At 38.1% G+C, this 17,966-nt stretch overlaps 1 protein-coding gene across 4 annotated transcripts in view; it reads left to right on the top strand.

The window, feature by feature from the left end:
* Positions 1-17,966, top strand: part of ZNF804B (zinc finger protein 804B) — a 341,954-nt gene that overhangs the window by 243,684 nt on the left and 80,304 nt on the right. The window lies entirely within an intron of this gene.

Genomic DNA, 17,966 nt, shown 5'->3' with positions numbered 1-17,966 from the left:
CAAGGATACTGAGCTGGAAGTTTCTTTGTCACAGTATTTCCCAGGATGCAACCTGGAACTATTGATGGAATCTTGTGTTACATCAACTACAGCTGCCAATTAGAGATAAAATAGTGAAGCCACGTTGTGATACATACAACATTTTTGCATATGCCCGTGCTTTCTACTGTTGGACACAACACAAGTTACAGGCATTGATAAATAAAATTGCAATTAATTCCATCTATGAGTCCTTTCTTTCTCTAATAATGCTCAATTGTAAGTGCAATAATAGCACACAGTGCTATGGCTAATTCTGTTGGTTAATAGCACCCAGCGTTTTGGCTTCTAAAATTATGTACATGATTCATTTGGAGATCTATGTATATGCACAAGCCAAATAAATTAAAAATAGAGGCCTCTTATTAATAATGACTTTTTGACACTTGGCACGGTCTTTTGTATTGCATGAAAAAATAGGCACACAGCTGTTCATTGACAAGGTAAATAATAATCCTTTGATTACAGTAGCTAAAGGCTGTCCTTTAATGGATTTTACTTGTCACTTTTAATTCTTTTTAATCTTTGTCTGCATTTCATTAAAACGGCTTTATCATCCGGATGGCCCTGGTGTCCTTATTCTGATTGAGTTAATGGGGTGTCTTCATACCATGGAGATCCAGGATAAAATATAATAGTTTTATATTTATAGACTTCAGGGACATTTTTAAGATGATTGCTTTGCCAATCAGCTTTTCTGCTTTTACATGGTACATTATTGCAAATTTAGTGGAGTATTTTGCTTTCTCTTGCCTGGTAGGTACCCTGAGCAAAGCTTCTGTCTTAATCTCCCATGACTTAATCTACCAAAAAAATGCAACAGACATTTGGCAAGGGAGCTAGCAAAAGCTCTGTTATCATTTTCTGGGCTGCTCTTCAGCTGTGATTTTGACTTTCTGTTTAAAAACTACATACCTGCAGTGCCGTCCTTTTAACAGATGATAAAGGTACCTGAAAGTTATTCAGAAACTTACCTGAGGTCTTCTGACCTTATGGTTATACTGGATTTGTTTCTCTATTGTGTTCTTCACAGTAGATGTACAGCAGAAGTATGTGTGGGTTTGAGGCCTGTATACGTATTTATTTATTTATTTTATTTTATTTATTTATTTTACGTAGTTTTCCGGTACTGTACTTTTTTTTCCATATTATAGAGAAGTACGATAAATTGGTTATAATTTTGAAGCTAATGTCATCCAGTATAAAAGCCTTGTTAAATAACCATAGAATATATGTTAGACACCTCACGATTATTGTTTCAATTAGGTACTGTAAAGATTAAACTGGTTATACATAAATAATATTTGGATGATGAAGAGCGTGTCCTTTTGAGGTTCAGAGAATGAACTATTGTAGGGTGTCATTTACTACAGTATAAGAAATGTTGGTGAGAATGTCTGTGATGTGTTGTCCAGCTGTCCATCTGAAGAAGTGGGGTTTTTACCTATGAAAGCTTATGCTCAAATAAATCTGTTAGTCTTTAAGGTGCCACCGGACTCCTTGTTGTTTTTGTGATGTGTTGTCCAGCTGTGACATTCAACCATGTTGCGCGACGTTAGGGTATACAATACTTAGCTACGGAACAGAATTATAGCATTATATGAGCTGTTTCTTCACAGTTTGCTAGAGTATACTTTATTGTATGTTTATACCAATGAGTTAATTTGCCCAAGAGTCGGATAATGAGTTGTATATGAGCAATACAGCAATACAGTTTAACAAGCATTTGTCTTAATATAAGCTGGTACTGGTGCAATGCTCTAATTTTACTCTGAAGAGATTCTCTAAAACTATGTAAAAAGAACAAGAGTGACACCTTAGAGACGAACAGATTTATTTGAGCATAAGCATAAGTCCTCCTGTTCTTTTTGCAGATACAGACTAACACGGCTGCTACTCTGAAACCTAAAACTATGTGCAATTTTCATGTTACAGCAGATGTATTTATTGTTTTAAAGCTGCACTAGTGACGCAGAAAGGTATTATTTATGTACCATATGATAGAAAGATTAGATGGATGCATTTCCACGAATATAAATATCAGAACTGCAAATACAGCAAATCTTAACAATGAATCATAGAAAACAAATGTCTGGCAATGGTTGTATTAAATCTGAGTTTGGGGCGGGGGAGAGGGTTTAATGGTGTTCACCGAGAAGTATGTACTAGTATGTGTTTGGTGAAACATCTAATTTGAATTTTTATGTGCTTTCTCTAGAAGTGAAATTGTGTGTGTGTGTGTGTGAGTGTGTGTGTGTGTGTAGAAAATTTGCAGTCCATTTAACTCAATCAGATACTTCAACAAGGGGTATATTCATATACTTTATTACCAGGGGTCTCCTAAAATCAGAGAATTAAGAATCACTACTATACTGAGGTACATGAGTGTGAGCTTCATTCATCATGTTTTCACAGTAAGAATAGTAGAGCTTTTATTTATTGGCTGAATAATTTTTTCATTGAATACAGATGTATAGACACCAAAATAATCTTTATCAAATATGATTACTTTCCCTTGAACCATCATATAATTTTTTGAAAACTACTTCTTTGTTATTATATCTAGTTATTATATCATTATTCATTATTATTTGTGATACCGTAAGTAGTAGCCCCTGTCACGGACCAGGATCCTAACATCCTGGATACTGTACAAACACAGAACAATACAAAAGCATAACAGTTCTAACATGTTTGTAGACAGCGCGATTCCTAAAGTCCTGTCCTAGAATGAACTGGGTTTGATGTAAAATATGCAGCGGATTCTCTGAGGGAAGTATATACTCTTGTTATTCTAAAATGGTGGTGAGGAATTTGGACAGGAAATCAGCCTACGACAGACATTAACTCAAAGATGGAAGTCTGTTGAAATTGGGTTGATGGGTTTACTGAAGCTATATTTTTTATCCATTTGTATATTCAAAAAAGGCTTTTTAATATGGATTCTCTGCATAAAGACATAACGGCCGTACTGAGTCAGACCAATGGTCCATCTAGCCCAGTGTCCTGTCTTCTGACTGTGGCCAGATGCTTCTGAGGGAAAGAACAGAACAGGGCAATTAGCAAGTGATGCATTCCCTGTTCCCCAGTCCCAGCTTCTGACAGTTGCATGTTTAGGGACTCCCAGAGCATTGGGTTGCATTTCTTACCATCTTGGCTAAGCCATTGATGGACCTATCCTCTATGAATATATCTAAACCTTTTTTGAACCCAGTTATACTTTTGGCTTTCACAACATTCCCTGGCAACAAATTCCCCACATTGACCATGCGCTGTGTGAAGAAATATTCCTTTTGTTTGTTTTAAACCTCCTGTCTATTAATTTTATCAGGTGACCCTTAGTTCTTCTATTACAGGAGGAAGTAAATAACTGTTGGTTATTCACTTTCTTCAGATCATTCATCATTGTATAGACCTCTATCATATTCCCCCTTAGTCGTATCTTTTCTAAGTTTTACAGTCCCAGTCTTCTTAATCTCTTTTCATATGGAAGCTGTTCCATACCCCTAATCATTTATGTTGTTCTTCTCTATAAAATTTCCAATTCTAATATATTCTTTTTGAGATGGGGGTGACCAGAACTGTATTCAGTATTCAAGGTGAGGGCATGGATTCGAGGCATACCATGGATTCATATACTGGCATTATGATATTTTCTATTTTATTATCTTTCCAATGAGTATTAACGTTCTGTTAGCTTTTTTGACTGTTGCTGTACATTGAACAGATGTTTTCAGAGAACTATCCATGATGATGCCAAGATTTATTTCTTGAGAAGTAACAGCTAATTTAGCACCCATCATTTTGTATGTATAATTGGGTTTATGTTTTCTAATGACTTTCATCTGCCATTTTGTTGCCCAGTCACCCAGTTTTGTGAGATCGCTTTGTAATGCTTCACAGTTAGTTTTGGACTTAACTCTCTTGAGTAATTTTGTACCATCTGCAAATTTTGCCACCTCACTGTTCACCTCCTTTTTCAGATCATTTCTGACTATGTTGAACAACAGAGGTCCCTGTGCAGATCCTTGAGGGACCCTGCTATTTATTGCCTTCCATTGTGAAAACTAACTGTTTGTTCCTACCCTTTGTTTTCTATTTTTTAACCAGTTACTGATCCATCATAGGACTTTCACGCTTATCCCATGACCACTTAGTTTGCTTAAGAACCTTTCGAGAGAGACCTTTTCAAAGGGTTTCTGAAAGTCTAAGTTCACTACATCAAGGGGATCACCTTTGTCCAGGTACTCCAAGATTGCTGCTAGATTGATGTGACATGATTTCCCTTTACAAAAGCCATGTTAGCTCTGATAATTCTGGTCTTTACTATAGTTCCAACCAATTTGCCTGGTACTGAAGTTAGGCTTATCAGACTGTAATTGCCAGGATTGCTTCTAGAGCCTTATTAAAAAATCAGCATTACATTAGCCACGTTCCATCATCTGGTACAGAGGCTGATTTAAGCAATAGTTTACATGCTACAGTTAGTAGTTCAGTTAGTAATAGTAGTTTCATATTTCAGTTCCTTCAGAACTCTTGGGTGAATAGCATCTGATTCTGGTGATTTATTGCTGTTTAATTTATCAGTTTGGTCCAAAACCTCATCTTATTGACACCTCAATCTGAGACAGTTCCTCCGACATCTTCAACATTGTGACAAGAATATTTGATAATTCCAACTACTCTCTTTCGTTACAGGATTTACTGTGAGGCCACGGGCTTTGCCATCTATTTTTTCATCTTGTTTTTTGATAGGCATGTAACCCACATCATGGGCAACTGTATTGCACAGAAGGACACATAAGGCGTGGGTGGGTGTGGTGCTCAAAGCTCATTAGCATACATTATTTCTTTACTTTTTTCTTTTAAAAAAAAAAAAAACCCTCCACCCTCATTCCAAGACAGTTTTGTATGTAAGGATCCCACTTCTGCCCAGTTTAAGTGAATGGCTGTTTTGACTCTGACTCCTCCAGGAACAGGATCAGGGTTTGTATCTGTTTTTTCTACACTTGGATAGGTTAGCTGTCTTTATGACTTACTATGGGCTGATGCAGCTTGGCATGGAGGTATTGATTGATTCAGTTTTCTCTTCCTCCTCCAGTTGGTACCATTTATTTTGCATTCATCGATGTTATGATACATACTCTGTATATCTATCTACACATATTTTTCTAGGCCGGGCAGGGAAGAGGCTGCAGAAAATCTAATCTAAAATCTAAATCTAAAATTCTAATGGGAAGAGGCTACAGAAAATCACGCTATCATAAGGGACCCATTACACTATCAGAGTCATATAACCACTAATATTTACCCATAACCTACAGGGAATTCAAATGGCTCAGAGAAACTCTCTCTTTAAATGTGCATTTACTCCATTGAGCTGCATCAGCACAGGGGAAATTCATCCATTTAAAAGTGTTTGCTGAAGGACCTATTCACAGAGAAAACGTTGATTGGCCGATAATATTAATAAATAAAGGGTAGGAAAATATGGTAGGGAGGGGAAAATATACAGTGCACAGGCAAGAGAAAAATGGGCATTGAAAAGACATTAAAGATGGGACCACGGAAAGTGTTACCAGCTTTGCCTGTTACTTTGGAGTATGCTCATTTATTAGGATTACTCTTGGGGGAGGTGGCAGGGGGAGCGATTCTGTCTTCTATCAATGTACTGCTTGTGTCACTTGTGTTCTCATACGGGGCTCTAATTATCCCTGCTGCAAGTTCTCTCCCAGTGGAGCTATCCTGCAGGCCCTAGGTTCTCCAGGGCTGGGTTCTTCCAGCCTCAGAATCAGATGAACACACACATTAACAGAGTGCATCTTAGAGGAATGGGTTAATCAGCACTCCCAAGCTGACCCCTTATATGTCCCTGGACTCAGCAGGCTGGGTCCAACAGCACCTCCAAGCTGCCACCCTCATATAGCTTGGGCACCGCACCGGAATAGAGTACACCCAAGCAGGCTGGGTCAGGCAGCACTTCCAAGCTGCCACTCTCATATGTCCCAGGTTCAGCACGTCTCTATTCCCACTTTTACGTTACAATTGTTCTGGTAGTAACCCACTTGATGAGCAAACCCCACAGGATTTTTGGTCACTGCAGGGATCTTTTAGCTTAGATATGAGGAGTGTTGCTGCAGAGTGAATGCGGAAACCAAAAAACACCCATGCGGGGGGAGAGAGAGAGAAGCAACCAGCTTAATCATTAAAGTTATTTATTGCCAGTTAATAACCATAGGGGAGCCAAACAAACAAAACAGTTATAACATTAAATCAAACTTAAACTTGATTATAAAAGTCAGGTTTAGAAAACTATAACTGATCACACAAGTCAGGGCCAGAAGGCTATACTGAGAGAGAGAGAGAGAGTTGGGTTCTCACCACTCTGTGAAGCTTGAGTCCATCGGGGGTCCTAGATGGTGGTGGTAGCTGAGAGTCTAGAGTGCTGGAGACAGGCAGAGCCTCCAGCATGATCAGTCAGGAGAAGATGAAGTCCCAATGGAACTGATGCAGATTTTGGATCCAGGCATCAGAACGCTTACTTGAGCATGGGTAGGGGTTTTTGTAGAGAAACAACAATGGTTCAAGGGAGAACGCTAGATTTGTTTATGACTAAACAAGGGAAAATACTTAAGTTGTTTTGTTCAGGCTAGACATGGGAGCTGATCATTCCTGGCTTTGGGCAGTGTTTCTTGGAGGGCACTCACAGTACAGTTAGGGAGCTTCAGTATTTTGGATACCAATAAAGGATTTATTACTAGAATTGGTCTGATAACTACTGAGCTGGGTGTGTGCAGGCGTGGGCTCATTAACTTCTGGAGCAGAGATCCCCCATCATGCAGTGCTTCCCTGCTTTTCTGTTCCCAGAGTTCCATGCAGTTCTTGCCTTGGAATCTCTGTTCTCCAGTCTCTATGCTAAGGGAGATGCCTCCTTGTCCCATCTTAGATGCAAATGAGGCTAGGGAAGTTTCCTTAATTCTGTCATCCTTATTCCAGGGGTTTAGGTGTGTCTCCCACTGCCTTTTCATTGCTTTTTGTAAGTCTTTTTCTGATGCAGATTTGGTTCAAGCAGAGGCTGTGGGGGCAGGTCTTTCGTGAATCAGCAGTCTGGGTACTGTGCCCTGGTTCCCCAAGAACACAGAGCTGCTAGGTAACAGAAAGTTGACAAAGAACAAGAAGAGAGGAAAAAGGTAAAGGAAGAGAAAAGAAAATATGAAAGGAAGGAATAGAGAAGAACATACATAAATATGGTAAAGTAATTGTAAGCTCAAAACAGCAGGATTCATAACTTCAACCTAGACCCAGTGATGTTTGATGCCTTAGATCTCTAGATATCCTAGCAAAAGGTGGGATTATCAGTTTCATTTCTAGGCTACACTAGCACTGCATGACAGGCTACAATTAAAACTGGTCAAAGACAGCAATAAAATTCAATAAATTATTCACTGAAAACTGGGAAAGTTTGCTGAATAATGTTTTCAATGACGAGCAGGCAGCCAGCTCTAGCTGCAATTGATACGGAATGTTCTAGTGGCTCCCTGCCATACTGTTTCATATAATCAGTTGGTAAATGTTATACATTTTTAGTAGGAGATGAGAAGGAAATCAATACTGCTTGTATATCTGGCCCCCCAAAAGACAGGATATATGAACAAATAGGACCATAACAATTTAAAAATCATTTGGTGCAACTAAAGTGTCATCCCATTGAAACATCCTTAATTCCTATGTTGAGGTTTTTAAGGGTTTTGATGAATTTCTGTTTGAGCTACAAAGGCTTGAATGAATGTTTTGTGGAACTCAGGCTACCACTTCGCAGTGTCCCAGTACAACTAACGTGTTTGTGCCTAATAGGGAGATAGCTCTTTAAGAGACCCACTGGGGGGAGATAGGCGTGAGTTGTGTCTGGGTCATTGTTGCTAGGCAGATTTAGCCCTTCACATCCAGAAGCTTCTGGAATTGGGAGTGGTAGTTTTGGGTATGCTCCCATAGGTTCCCTGTTGCTGGGGTCAGACTCCAGGAGTGTGAGCAGCCAGGGCAGATGCTTTACAAAGGTCCATGTGCCTTGTGTGACTTGGGAGAAGCTGAGCCCAGGAGCAGAAAGCAGGCTGTTGTCCCTAACTCTGAAGCATTTTGCAGCAGGGTTTTCTTTAAATCTATACACTTGTGACTTAACTGAGTGGTTGGTTAGTCAGTTAGCTGACTGGGTAACAGTAATTGCAGCAGAGGAAGAGTCTGCGTGGATTCCAGCTGAAGATTCCTACAAGCAAGTGGAGGGAAGATGTCGTTTTAGACTCAGAAAACTGTATAGATTTGGTGATCCAAGATTCTAACTGAGACTTAGGTGAACTAAGCCTAGGCTTTTGGGAACTCTCAGTTTCTTCTCACTATGTTTCTGTGGGGACTGAACTGTTCAGATTTTAATTAGTTTTCTTTATTTATGTTTATGTATAACTGTGAAGATAATGTCTGTGGATTATAAAATGTTATGCTGAAAAATTAGATTATTATTTGTTTCTTCATCAGATTTTATAAAGTTATTTAATTGCATTCATTTCTTTAGTTCCTTTTGGGACTTGAGTGTGGGGAGGTTGCCTCTGTGCAATCCTTGCTGAAAATCCTTAGAGACTGAACTCTGGGTCTCCAGCTACTTTTCTATGGGAGTTGGAGAGGTTTTAGGCACTGGAGAAGGGCAATGAAGTGAACTCTAGCCCACCCAAAGGTTATATTAGCACTCTCACCTCTCAGCATAAACGTCCCAGGTTCAGATGCAAGACTTTAGCTTGTATGCAGTGCTGCAACTGTAGTGTGGTAATAGAGATTACTTCACTTCCAGAGATTCCATTCTTAACTCAGAGCATGAAATTGACCTCCCTACTGGCCTTCTTTGATGATTGTCCAAGTTGTACGCAAACATCCCACTTGATCAAAAATAGTAGGGGCAAAATCTCAGTTTTTCAGACAGCATCTAAATGTTGTAAGTTCTCACATGGTCAATAGCATCTGCTCCCTCCTGAAGTACAGACTAATATCCATCTTGATCTAAATGGCCAAACAGCCCAAGTTAAATATACGACAGCTGTTCTATAGTATGCTGAATCTTGGAGCATCTGACATGACCCAAGGAAAAGTCTCTGAGAAGCGTAAGGGTTTGATTTTCATAGATCTCATTTTAATTGTACTATTTATCATATTCAGAGATCTCTCCCTGCACCTGACATGCCTACACTGTATTCACCTTGAAAGTCCTAGAAACATTGAGTAATCCCACTTAAATAATTCAAGGTTGACAGAACTGGACTCATAAATCCTATGATGGTACCCTTATTCATCTACAATAGCACCTTGGTCCTCAAAAAGACCCTTTGATTTCAATGACACTAGTTCAGGATTGGTTACTGTTTGGCCTGAGGAAGGGTACCACGATTTGATCTCTGGTGATCAGTTTGCACTGTTGCCCTCCAGAGCAGGCTTTGGTATGAGAATGGTGGATTTTGTTTACAGTATTGCTGTTTAAATGATTCTTCTCCTGATCTAAATATCTCAACAACAACAAAATAGCATTTGCCATTCTTTTCCATGTGTAACTCTCATGGAAATCGATGGGATTGGCGTCAAACTGAGGAGGGCAGGAAGTGGTCCAGAATGCAACTTTCACCTCATTGCAGCCCCCAGCTGCTGTTATTCCAGGCTGTGGGCAGAAATAGTGGCTGCAAGCCCCATGTGCCATATAATAATGCTTAGGACTTGTATATCCATGTGCACAGCTCAGTACAGTTTACAAACAAGGGAAGCAAAAATGTTCTTTTTAGAGACGTGGGGTAAAATTTTCAAAAGTGCTCTCGGGATTAAGAAGCCTGTGTCCCACTGACTTACTATGGGATTTAGGCTCCTAGATGCATAAGACACTTAGGCACTTTTGAAAATGTTACCTGTGGAAACTTAAGAGCAGTGATGTTATAGTTACACAGTGAGTTGGCTTGGCCTGTAGGCTCTGCGTGTTTAGTGTGGACGATGCTCAGTGAGCCTTCTCAGGCCTTCCCCATCCCCAGTAACAGATGGCTGCAGGCGGACACAGCAAGGTACCTTTAACACCCAGCAGAAGTCAGAATTAGACTAACCAAAAGTGGAAAAGACCTAACTGGTTTGAAGGGAAGAACAAGTTTGCCAGACGCAGAAGCAAAGATGATTGCTAGATATGTATAAGAGGGATTCTATGTGAGTGTCTGTGTGTGTGTGTGCACCTGTATAAAAACACTCTCCACCCCAACCAGCCTCCACCCCCACAATGAGGAATGGTTATTTCCAAGTTATCCACAGTCTGCCTCACCTTTTCTCTCATCATCTTACATATTTGTTAGCTTTGATTCAACTGACAGCTTATTCTTCTGCAATCAATGCAGAGGTCAGTTTGGGGACCCGTGTTATTCATAATAATGTTTATATAATTGATTTAGATGAAGGCATTGAAAGCAAATTTCCAGGTTTGCAGATAATACTAAATTGGAGGCAGAAGAAATAATGAGGCTCAATGCAACCAGAGTGTAGGTGACAGGGCCAACTGACAGAAAATGGAATTAAATGTAGAAAAATGTGAAATAATTAGCCTGGGAGCACGGAAGCAAACTACAGAATATATGCTAAATTGAACTGTTACCCAGCATACTGATTAGGAAAATGATGTGAGGGGTATTGTGGAAAGATTATTGAAACCATTTGCACAATGCACAACACCAGTAAAGAGTGTGAACAAAGTAATGGGTTGTATTAGCAGAGGGATAGAATATAAAACAAATCAGGTGATAAACTACCTCATAAGGCACTTATTAAGACACTGCTTGGCATACTGTGGGAAGCGTTAGTAGCCGGTCCAAATGAAGGATATCTTTAAAAAAACAAGCAATATTAATCCCTATCCACCCCCCGCCAAAAAATCCGAAACTAACCCCCCCAACACACTCATCAAAACAGAACACTCTACTGCACATGTTTCCCCATTCTGGAGAGAGGATGAGAAACAAACAATGTAGGACCGATGTGGAGTCACATTGCACTGTAGGACAGAAGTCCCAATCCTAAAAATGAGCCACAATGAGGCATAGTCAATTGGACTATTCATGGTGGTATTTTCAGAACTGAGCCCTAAGTTCCAAAGTAGGTAAAGATCGTATTATAGAAAGGGAAAACAGAGGGAAAACTTCTCTGAGGTGACAAAGCAAGAGAGTAGCAGACTCATGAACATGACTCGGGTCTCTTGAGTCCCAGTTAAGAGTTCTAGGCAAATGCTACACTCTTAACCATGCTGTATACTATGATCTAAAGTGCTGAAGAGTTGACATTCACTGCTGCATTAGAGGCAGAATTAAGGTGTCTAATCAGAGAAATAAATGTGAGGAAGGGGAAATTCTTAATTTTCAGCACTTGTAAGTCTTAAGATATTGGGTGTTAGGGTCATGACATTATATAGGAAACAGAGCACAGAAAAGCTATTTTAGATAAACTTTTGGAGGTCAGTGATAAGAGACCTTTACCTCCATTTCTGTGTAGGATAGTGAGTGTAGTTGGCTTTACACAGACATGAAAAATAGGACCAATCACATTTTAAAAAAAATGTTTAAAACCAATACCAAAATAGCCCTATTGTGAAATAGACAGAATATTTGACAGTGTTTTATGTAGTGTTGCCATTCCAGGCTCAGGTCAACAGTACCCCACTACAGGCTGTATTTCTTTAAATGAAAAGTCATTACAAATAAGAACACTGAGAGCAACTCCAGAGAAAAGTTCTGTGTTTAGTTTCCTTTTGTTAATACATCTAGAATAAACGGAATCAGTAAAAAGTTTCTTGTCCTCTCACAATCACTGCCATCTGCATTCATGATAACAGAGTACATTGTCTTCCTTCAATAGCAGTGCTCTGCAGTCAATATACTGCTTTTCAGTACAGTATGTACCCCATCATACAAATGTAATCAGGTTAGTTTTTAAGGTAGATGCATCTGAGGTGAATTTTGCATTTTTATTAAATGCATATTGCTCTCTTACATTCTTCTGTTTGCAAGCAAATGTTTAAAACCAATATTCTGCTACAATAACTTCTGCTCAGCTTTTCAAATAATTTAAATGAAAGAGCAGAATTTAAATTTCCAGACAAAACCTAGGTTTAGATGGAGTTAAGATTGAAATACATGTCAGTAATCTACAGCAAAAACATTACAGTGGTGTTGTAATTATTTAAAAAAGCAAAGCATTATGTAACCAGGAAATCTGTAGTTAAGGTTAAGTTTCAAAGAAATCAAAACCAGTTAAGGTATGGAAATACACAGCTAAGGCAACCTTAATTCTGCCCTGCAGAAATACCCTGCAATAACCATACAATTATAATTAATACATACGAGTGCTTGGGAAGCCTGATTAAACTGATTTTTAAGGCCACATTCGATTAGGTCATATTTTCTTTTCTTGCTGGAGTCATGGAGCTGCTCAAGGATCACTGACTGCCCTAGAAAAGGTTATGTGATTGAATATTTTAAACATTGCATGGTACTGGGCACAGTACTGTACATACTATACAAGCCATATGGAAGATTAATTCTGATGCAATCTGTGTCTTTGCTTTATGATTTTTAGAAAATGTGTAGCATCTGCTAGATCTATGTACTATATAGCATAAATGAACTGGCAAAACCTAGGTAAGATGAGTTCTTTCTGAATTTTGTTATATTATTGTACACTTCTTTTACATTTTTAGATCCTGATTACCATCAAGCAGCCTCCAGTTATCCACCCACAACACTGGACTGCACACACCTTGCAACACAAACGCTTGATGTGCTTTCACATGCAGATGCTGGTTTTTGATTAAAGAAATTGCATCATCCATGTATGCAAATGCTGGAGTCTATCACTTGTGAGCACAGATTTTCATGCACCAAAAGTGCAGGCACAGATCTGCACATGCACTAAGTTGCACAGACGCAGGCTGAAGCTGAGTTAAGGAACCTTTGAAAAATCAGGCCCTGACTCTAAGCTGCATACAATAGGCCAAATGCATTGGTGACACCTTCAAGCCAATAGGATTTGTGTCCATTTTACAAAAGGACTGAACTGGGTGCTCATAGTATTAGAGATGGAATTCTTTATTTTGTACCTGTTACTACAAATCCTCTTTGGCATATAAATGTGATACATTTTTCCACATCTATCGATTGTCAGATATTTTCTGAGGAACATATACCTACTCTATTGTGTTCAGATACTTATACCATGCCCATCTCCATAGTCATCTTTTTTAATAAATCTGTTTATGCCTCTGCTTAATTTGACTCAGCATTTGGCTGAATGTGACCCAGTATATTTCTGATATTGTTATGTATTATTTGTTAATGAAAATATGGTACAGAATGACATATAGTAACATTGTTTGAAAGTAACATGCCTATAAAACTAAGCATTGTTGAGAACAATTTGTATGAGTCTTTACTAAAACAACAGATAATATACACAAAAAGGATAAATTCATCTCTTTTGACCCCAATGGAGTCACATTAATGATATATTTGGCCCCTGATGCCTACCAAGAATGTCTCTGACATACAACCTCAATTATTAGGAAAGTCTATTTATTTTGACTACCAAGTAGTTTAAAAGGATCGTTCATGTTCCTAACTGTTTAAATAGAAATGCTGGGCACTGCTGAGCCATTCCCTCCTCAGGCAATAGTGCTCCTTTGCAGTTTCCTCCTGCTACCAGCCTGGTTCGAAATATCCAGTTCCAGAGTCTTTGGTAAGTATTTTAAACAACAGCTTTTATTATAGAAATGAAATCATTAACACTGAATCTCTGTTGGTCAGGCAGAGTCACAGTGGGGCAACCCAGCAAACAGATAAGTCCAAAGAACTTGTAACAATATACAGTATATATATTAACAAAGTAACCAATCAATACAGAGCGAACTGTTGTTGAGTAACAAAGTAACTAATCAAGAGCTGTTGTTAGACAGACAGCTACTTTTCATATGAATAATAATCATAAGCAAGCTTCGGAGGCTTTCTTAGCTCTGGCCAGGGGTCCCCTTTGCACATGTGCAGACCCACAAAGGTCACACAATGGACACCTTGATTGACAGCCCTAGGCTGCACTTACTGTGCCGGTCATTAGCTGGTAGCATGGCCTACAATAAAGACCTCAGTTTCTTTCACGTGAGTTTTTCTTTGAAGATTGTCATATGTGTTTAAATAATATATTATTAAGTATATATAAAAAGCTCAGATAATAATTAAATCAATGTAATAAATCTGCTTAATACCACAGCTGTGTTAGCTAACAATACAAAGCCACCCATGCCCTGAGGTAGCAATGAGGCAAGTCCTATGAGTCTATCATTTTTAAATTAAGAATGCATAATGTAAAAGGGAGAGATTTTAGACACAAGTAGTAAATAGTGGCATTACTAGGAGGAGTGTTTGTCACTTTTTCTAATTTTTAGAAAATATCATGCTTGTGAAAGCTGCTAAACTGATCATCTGGAAATGAAATCTCTGCTGACAGAATGGGCATTGTACAGGTAGTGGCAGTAGAAACTTTCTTATTCCTCCCTGTTAATGTGCTTTAACTCCGGTCTGGAGTGACCCTTCTAAGGGTGCGAATGGGCAGTCCCTTCTCGTAAGCGCATTGAGTTGTTAGCATGTTGAGCTAGGGTCCAACTGTGATCAGATTTTTTGCTTTTCAAAAACCAAATGGAATTACATTTTTTGAGTTGAATCAAATTGAATAGAACATTTAGCTTTGTGTAATTTCAAAATTTGCCTGCAAAAAATTCAAAAACTTTTCATTTGAAATGTCTAGTTTGACCCACATTTCACCCTCAGATTTTTGGCCATCATACACAAATTCCCCCAAAATGCGGTAATAACTGTGTACTAAATTGCAAACACATATGATACATTTCATTTCTAAATCATCTTTGGTTGTTTAATCTGCACTCTGTCCACCACGCCATCTTTGCAGAGACCACTAACAGCATTTCAAACCTCTGAGCAATTTCAAACACACCTTTTTTTTTTAATAATGAAAAAGCAAAAAGGAGCAATGAACTGTTTCCTCTTTTCCCATCATTTACATAATCTCTCTGTAGCTGTGCATATGAATAGGTATTTAAAATCTTGTATAGAATGTATAGACACAATCTATATACTTTTAAAATTGTACCTTTATTGACTGCAGTAGTACTACATAATTGGATACTAGCTATTATTAATGGTTTGGTTTCACAATACTAAGTAATAAATACAATCCTTGCAGAGTATAGATTCTTGTACATTTATCAATTCTAGTAGCATCATCAGCTAAGATTCCACCATTCGGGAGAACTGTGGTAGCTTAGTGGCTGAATAGACTGTTTTGATGTATATTTCAATAACTACTCCCACAGTTCTCAGGGATAGAATTTTTTCCTCTTTTGATGTGTGCTGTATCTTCTAGGATTATTTGTTACAGTACTTTGCAATTCCAGTTACAAGGTTTATGTTGGACTCACCCAAAAGTTAGATGGGAAAAATCAAACCAAAAACCAAACCAACCAACTCCTCTCCCCTCCCCACAAAAACCCAACAACCTTACACCATTGCTTTAATGGTCTACAAAAGTGGTCATCAGGTAAGGTTATGCCTTGTACATTAACAATACAATCCATTTCATTGTCATACAGGTAATACCAGATGAGCCTTTTCACATCAACTCAGAGCAGAATGCTCTTGATTTAAGCTACAGAACACCATGTACAGGGATGAGAGTGCAGGCATCCAGAGTAATTCAGCACTGTTGCTAATATACAATGTAAGTAATATTCCTCTCTGATATTAAGCAAGAGGATTAATGAACATACCCCAAATGGTCACAGTGCTAGTGAGAACCACAGCAAGAGGCATTTTTAAAGAGACTGTAGTATCTTATTACTACCTTATGCTATGCTCTTGTATAGTATTTTGACTTTTTATGCTTTATGCAGAGCACATACCTACAATTACAATGCAGTATGAGCTCTTGCAAACTACAATGAAATGACTTTGTAAATTTGTACAGCCTCTGTGCAAACAAAGAGATGTAATTCATTAGAATGGACACCAAGATGCAATCTTGGTCTATCCTGATATACAGTAGCAAGCAATATTTGTGGCTCCGTCTCTGTTACAGGAAGGATTTCAATGCACAAACTTGATAATGCAATTTCCTTTTTATGAGTACTCCATCTTCATTTATAGAACACTTATTTATCTTTATTCCATTTCTTTTCTTAACAAGCTTTCCAATACTATAAGGCTGGCAGTGGAACCGTTCATAATTTTTATTATTTCCTTAAGGAATTATTCACATTACAGTAGTCATAATTATCTGCAGAATGTACATATTGGAGGCCACATTTTCAGCCAACTTCAACAATAGGTTTTAAGGTCCACAGACCTTTTTATCGTTTGGAAATAGCCATCTGCATAGATAGCTGGTGACTAGACACCATGGTGATAGACACATTATAAATGAAGATTAAAAACTCTTGTAAATTTTGAGACTGCAGATGAGATGGAGGCTTTAACTGTCTTCTGCCCACCCCAGCATGATATAGGAGTCAGGTGTGAAGCACTTTGAGAACTAAAAAGTATCTTAAAAAACTCTCTAATCATGCCTTCCTAACAATTTTATATATATATATATATATATATATATCCAGATTTAGCTTTAAAACCACATTCAACTTTTCGGGAAAGTTTTCAAGTGTGTTAAATCCCTGCTCTCATGAATTTAAGATACAGAGGTCTTTGATCTGTTGTGGGGACCAAATTTTCAAAAGCTTCTCAACTTAATCTTGACATTTGAACCTGTAGTTTTAACCACGCCTGTGGCACAACTAGGTGTTTACACAAACACATGTTTTGAGATGCTAATTTAGGTTGAATTTATAATAAAATCCACACAGGCAGAACCCTGTGCCCATGCAGAGCTCATTGGAAGCCCTCAACGTTCACTATTTAGCCCTATAATTCCAACAAACTATATATGTTCCTGATCAGCAACAGTTTTCTAATGGCCCACTCTTCCTTGAAACAAAACTCCTGTAAACTTTCCTACCTGTCTCTTCATCTGTGTTTGTGCACTGGCAACTGCAACAGAGCCCAGATCTTGACTGGACCCCTCAGGTGCTGCTGGAATGTGAATGGTTAATTAACTAAAACTATAATAATTAATAGAAGTTTTGAGTACATAGGAAGGCAGGCTAGGTATCCAAATTACAATTGATCTAATTATCAATCCGGCTGCTGGAAACAATGACACAATGATAACCCTAATCATTGCTATTCCTTTGGCAAAATAGCTTGTGATTTTTCATTATCCCTGCTCTAGTTTGGAAACAGACCTCAAAATGCCCACTTTTATGATGCTAACAATTTTTCATATGACAGCCTCCTGCAGTACGAGTAAAGGGAATGTCATGTTGTAAAAACTGGCCCCGCAGATTGTCAAAAATATTTTATTTACTATTTGACTTGCTCTTCAATGTGTCATTTGCTACTTACAATCAAAAGGTTTTCTCAGCTAATTTGATATGACAGTTGCATACAGTACAGCATATATAAGGTAGCAGAAACTTAGAGAGATGTTGCCATTTTAATAAAAACTTTTAATGAGAGGTTTTAAAATGTTAACACAATAATGACAAATGTGATGTAAAACACTATTAAAACAACAACAGATATATACACAAACAGATTATTGTAACAACAATAAACTGTAAGTGGTGAGAAAATAAGCTACAAATATAATTCTAAGAAAAAACTAAACTGAAACATTTTTCCCATTGAGGAGTTATGATTCCTAGGGAGGCAATATCTCCAAAGTAATACCAATAATAAAATATTAACTAAAAAATGTTT

The sequence above is a fragment of the Natator depressus genome, chromosome 2 (genome assembly GCF_965152275.1).
Source record: "Natator depressus isolate rNatDep1 chromosome 2, rNatDep2.hap1, whole genome shotgun sequence".
Lineage (NCBI taxonomy): Eukaryota > Metazoa > Chordata > Testudines > Cheloniidae > Natator > Natator depressus.
Note: the sequence above shows the minus strand (reverse complement) of the source record. Positions and strands in the feature narration are given on the sequence as shown.